This window comes from Drosophila takahashii, unplaced genomic scaffold (assembly GCF_030179915.1).
Source record: "Drosophila takahashii strain IR98-3 E-12201 unplaced genomic scaffold, DtakHiC1v2 scaffold_144, whole genome shotgun sequence".
NCBI classification, from domain to species: Eukaryota; Metazoa; Arthropoda; class Insecta; order Diptera; family Drosophilidae; genus Drosophila; species Drosophila takahashii.
In genome coordinates, this window is record NW_027221663.1 from 47,501 (window position 1) to 53,289 (window position 5,789).

General features: G+C 45.3%; 1 non-coding gene and 1 pseudogene across 1 annotated transcript in view; both read left to right on the top strand.

Moving 5' to 3' along the window:
• Positions 1 to 92, top strand: part of LOC138914212 (5.8S ribosomal RNA) — a 179-nt gene extending 87 nt beyond the window's left edge. Inside the window, exon 1 of the ribosomal RNA XR_011420075.1 lies at positions 1 to 92. This exon is cut by the window's left edge and continues 87 nt beyond it. This is a non-coding gene — a ribosomal RNA (5.8S ribosomal RNA).
• Positions 93 to 490: 398 nt separating this feature from the next.
• LOC138914209 (large subunit ribosomal RNA) lies at positions 491 to 3,489 on the top strand (annotated as a pseudogene).
• Positions 3,490 to 5,789: the final 2,300 nt, after the last annotated feature.

The following is a 5,789-nucleotide window of genomic DNA, read 5'->3' on the forward strand; positions in this document are numbered from 1 at the left end:
CATCGACATTTTGAACGCATATCGCAGTCCATGCTGTTATGTACTTTAATTAATTTTATAGTGCTGCTTGGACTACATATGGTTGAGGGTTGTAAGACTATGCTAATTAAGTTGTTTATACAAATTTTATAATAAAATTTTATAAGCATATGGTATATTATTGGATAAAAATAATTTAATTATTTTATTCATAATATTAACAAATATATGAAAAACATTATCTCACAATAGTAATTAAACTTTGAGAAAAACGAAGAGGAATATTTTCTTTTTCAATCAAATAATACTGAGAAATGTCTAGCATAAAATATTATCTAGAATTGTCTCTTATTAATGATTTGAAATATGAAAAACGTTGACAATATTATTATTCTTCGTTAATTCGTTACAAATAAATGCCATTAATATATATATACGTCAGCTTTAAACGAATTTAATAAAATGTTTTATCATTATATATAAAGAATTAATTGCAAATAAAAGTTATATACAACCTCAACTCATATGGGACTACCCCCTGAATTTAAGCATATTAATTAGGGGAGGAAAAGAAACTAACAAGGATTTTCTTAGTAGCGGCGAGCGAAAAGAAATCAGTTCAGCACTAAGTCACTTTGTCTATATGGCAAATGTGAGATGCAGTGTATGGAGCGTCAATATTCTAGTATGAGAAATTAACGATTTAAGTCCTTCTTAAATGAGGCCATTTACCCATAGAGGGTGCCAGGCCCGTATAACGTTAATGATTACTAGATGATGTTTCCAAAGAGTCGTGTTGCTTGATAGTGCAGCACTAAGTGGGTGGTAAACTCCATCTAAAACTAAATATAACCATGAGACCGATAGTAAACAAGTACCGTGAGGGAAAGTTGAAAAGAACTCTGAATAGAGAGTTAAACAGTACGTGAAACTGCTTAGAGGTTAAGCCCGATGAACCTGAATATCCGTTATGGAAAATTCATCATTAAAATTGTAATATTTAAACAATATTATGATAATAGTGTGCATTTTTTCCATATAAGGACATTGTAATCTATTAGCATACCAAATTTATCATAAAATATAACTTATAGTTTATTCAAATTAAATTGCTTGCATTTTAACACAGAATAAATGTTATTAATTTGATAAAGTGCTGATAGATTTATATGAATACAGTGCGTTAATTTTTCGGAATTATATAATGGCATGATTATCATTGATTTTTGTGTTTATTATATGCACTTGTAGGATTAACAATGCGAAAGATTCAGGATACCTTCGGGACCCGTCTTGAAACACGGACCAAGGAGTCTAACATATGTGCAAGTTATTGGGATATAAACCTAATAGCGTAATTAACTTGACTAATAATGGGATTAGTTTTTTAACTATTTATAGCTAATTAACACAATCCCGGGGCGTTCTATATAGTTATGTATAATGATATTTATATTATTTATGCCTCTAACTGGAACGTACCTTGAGCATATATGCTGTGACCCGAAAGATGGTGAACTATACTTGATCAGGTTGAAGTCAGGGGAACCCTGATGGAAGACCGAAACAGTTCTGACGTGCAAATCGATTGTCAGAATTGAGTATAGGGGCGAAAGACCAATCGAACCATCTAGTAGCTGGTTCCTTCCGAAGTTTCCCTCAGGATAGCTGGTGCATTTTAATATTATATAAAATAATCTTATCTGGTAAAGCGAATGATTAGAGGCCTTAGGGTCGAAACGATCTTAACCTATTCTCAAACTTTAAATGGGTAAGAACCTTAACTTTCTTGATATGAAGTTTAAGGTTATGATATAATGTGCCCAGTGGGCCACTTTTGGTAAGCAGAACTGGCGCTGTGGGATGAACCAAACGTAATGTTACGGTGCCCAAATTAACAACTCATGCAGATACCATGAAAGGCGTTGGTTGCTTAAAACAGCAGGACGGTGATCATGGAAGTCGAAATCCGCTAAGGAGTGTGTAACAACTCACCTGCCGAAGCAACTAGCCCTTAAAATGGATGGCGCTTAAGTTGTATACCTATACATTACCGCTAAAGTAGATGATTTATATTACTTGTGATATAAATTTTGAAACTTTAGTGAGTAGGAAGGTACAATGGTATGCGTAGAAGTGTTTGGCGTAAGCCTGCATGGAGCTGCCATTGGTACAGATCTTGGTGGTAGTAGCAAATAATCGAATGAGACCTTGGAGGACTGAAGTGGAGAAGGGTTTCGTGTGAACAGTGGTTGATCACGAGTTAGTCGGTCCTAAGTTCAAGGCGAAAGCCGAAAATTTTCAAGTAAAACCAAAAACGCAATATATACAAATCAAGCTAATATAATATACTTGAATAATTTTGAACGAAAGGGAATACGGTTCCAATTCCGTAACCTGTTGAGTATCCGTTTGTTATTAAATATGGGCCTCGTGCTCATCCTGGCAACAGGAACGACCATAAAGAAGCCGTCGAGAGATATCGGAAGAGTTTTCTTTTCTGTTTTATAGCCGTACTACCATGGAAGTCTTTCGCAGAGAGATATGGTAGATGGGCTAGAAGAGCATGACATATACTGTTGTGTCGATATTTTCTCCTCGGACCTTGAAAATTTATGGTGGGGACACGCAAACTTCTCAACAGGCCGTACCAATATCCGCAGCTGGTCTCCAAGGTGAAGAGTCTCTAGTCGATAGAATAATGTAGGTAAGGGAAGTCGGCAAATTAGATCCGTAACTTCGGGATAAGGATTGGCTCTGAAGATTGAGATAGTCGGGCTTGATTGGGAAACAATAACATGGTTTATGTGCTCGTTCTGGGTAAATAGAGTTTCTAGCATTTATGTTAGTTACTTGTTCCCCGGATAGTTAGTTACGTAGCCAATTGTGGAACTTTCTTGCTAAAATTTTTAAGAATACTAATTGGGTCAAACCAATTAGTTCTTATTAATTATAACGATTATCAATTAACAATCAATTCAGAACTGGCACGGACTTGGGGAATCCGACTGTCTAATTAAAACAAAGCATTGTGATGGCCCTAGCGGGTGTTGACACAATGTGATTTCTGCCCAGTGCTCTGAATGTCAAAGTGAAGAAATTCAAGTAAGCGCGGGTCAACGGCGGGAGTAACTATGACTCTCTTAAGGTAGCCAAATGCCTCGTCATCTAATTAGTGACGCGCATGAATGGATTAACGAGATTCCTACTGTCCCTATCTACTCATCTACGAAACCGATTGGGATTGCTCACGGGAGTAGACGTGTTTTTCGTACGCTCCGCGAGAAATCGAATATCTGGCGGTAATACGCTAGCCACGGTGCTGCAAATAGTGTCGAAAATTTGTTTTTCGCGTGTGCAATACGTTTGTTCGTGATTTCTGATTGAAAAAGTGTGCGGACATGGGAATTCGCGTTTTTTCATTCGGGAATTTTCCATCGCACCACGTGCTTGGTGAAGAGTAGATTGCTCTCTTCGAGAGAGGCGTTTGCCTTATTTCGGCACAACCGCCTGGTAACAGCTGTTGGTGTGGAACTTCGGCTAATTAGTGTGTGTCTTCGCTCAAGTGGTTCAAGCATCGGAGCATCAGCAAATCAGCTGATTCGGGCTACCGGATCAGCGAAAAAGAAACGGGTGTAAGTCCCAACTTACTGAAATTTTTAGTTGGGTTTTGGCCGATAGATGGCATCATCTATCACCAAATGGAGCTTGCCGAGTCGGGAAGCAAAGTGGCAGCATTCGCGCGTGTAGCTCACCCGCGGTGGAAGAGGACGCAAGCGTGGCAAGGGGCACAAGGCGAACGCCGAGGGAGGCAATCGCGTGCGAAGGTGGTCGCCGTGGGTGGTGCGCAGGACACGCCGGGCCATTCGAGGAAGAGGACGCACCATCGTCCTTGAGATGCCGACGCACCCAGCTGCACCGGTAGCTGAACGACGAGTCTCAGTCCCTCGTCGCTAAACTCGCCGCAATGAAGGCCACCGCGAAGGCTGCTGCGAAGGCCGCTGCGATCGCAGTAGCGAAAACGCCGCCGGAAATGCCACTGGAAATGTCGCCGAGAGTGCCGCCGAAAATGCGCCGGGAATGCTGCCGCATATGGAGTCACCGCCGTGAAGCCAGCCGCAAATGTCCCCTGCAGCTGCCGTGACAACGCTGCAACGTTTGTTGCCCCAGCACCCGTGCTCTCCATAACGGAGAGGGTGATGAAGGGTAGCGGTGCCATCGCGGGAGTGCTAGCGGATATCCGCATAGCTCACTCGAAGGCACTCGTTTCCTCGGCGACCACCCCGCGGTTGGCAGGGAAATCCAGGAGACGATAAATCGATACGAGGAGGTCATCGCTGCCATGATGGTGCAATTTGGAGTGTTGAAGATCGTGCCAGGAGACAGCCAGCACTGACACCTGTCGCTTCGGTGCCTCCTACGCAGCCACCGCTGCACGAGGCGCGCACCTCGGGCGCAACCTGCTGCCCCTGTAGCCGCACCACGAAGCGCCATTCGCGAAACGTGGTCCGCGGTCGTTGCTTGTGACGACCCGGCACTTTCGGGACGACAGATTGGCGGACAAAATCCGCAAAGAGGTTGCGCCCGCCCTGGGCGTTAGGGTGCACGAGGTGCGAGAACTCAAGAGGGGCGGCGCGATTATTCGCACGCCATCTCAGGCGGAGATGACAAAGGTCGTCGCATCCGCCAAGTTCGCCGAAGTTGGCCTCAAGGTGTCGCAGAACACCGCCGCGAAGCCCCGGGTGATCGTCCAGGACGTGGACACCACTATCGGGCACGAGGAGTTCATGATGGAGCTGAAGGAGAAGAGCTTCTAGGGATGGTCCATGAAGGACTTCCAGAAGGCGGTAGTCCTGATCACAAAGCCCTGGTTAGCCGAAAACGGTGCCACAATTAATGTGACGCTGGAGGTGAACGACCAGGCGCTGGCCCTTTTATAAAGCAGAGTGTACGTGAAGTGGTTTTCTTACCGATGCCGTTTGCAGGTGCGCACCTACGCATGCCATAGGTGCCTAGGTTTTGACCACAAACTGGTCGACTGCCGTAACAGAAAGCAGGTCTTCCGCCAGTGCGGACAGGACGACCACGTCGCGGCGCAGTGCAGGAACCCGGTGGACTGTCGAAACTGCTGCCGCATAAGGGGCTACCCTCAGGGCACTTCATGCTCTCGGGTGGTTGCCCGATCTATGGCGCACTGCTAGCGAGGGTGCAAGCTAGACACTAATATGTTTAGTTTCATCCAAGCGAATTGTGGTAGAGGCCTGCGCTTTCATCGAGCTTGCCAAGCGGGTGAGAGATGCTGGCCACCTGTTCGCACTAGTCCAGGAGCCCTACGTGGACGCAGCCCAAAGGATCACTGGACTCCCTGGAGGGATGAGGATCTTCGCCGACAGAAGGAGGAAAGCCGCCATCATAGTGGATGATGCAAAGCGCATCTGCATGCCCATCGAGAGCCTGACGACGGAGTACGGAGTGTGCGTGAGTGTCACGGAAGATACGGCACTATCTTTCTGGCCTCCGCATACTGCCGGCATAGAGCTGCTCTGGAGCCCTACACCGACTACCTGGATTCGGTCCTGCTGTTAGCCAGCACGACACCGACAATCCTCGGAATAGATGCTAACGCCGTGTCCCCCATGTGGTTTCAGTAAATCTCCACCCACTCTGGAGATAGTCTGCGCCGCGAACGGGACAGCACTTGACGTCCGAGTGGATCATCGCAAGCGGTGCCTGTGTGCTCAACACAGCCAGCCAGGTGTTCACGTTTGATAATATTCGCTCCAGTACGATATCGACGTGACCTTTGCCAA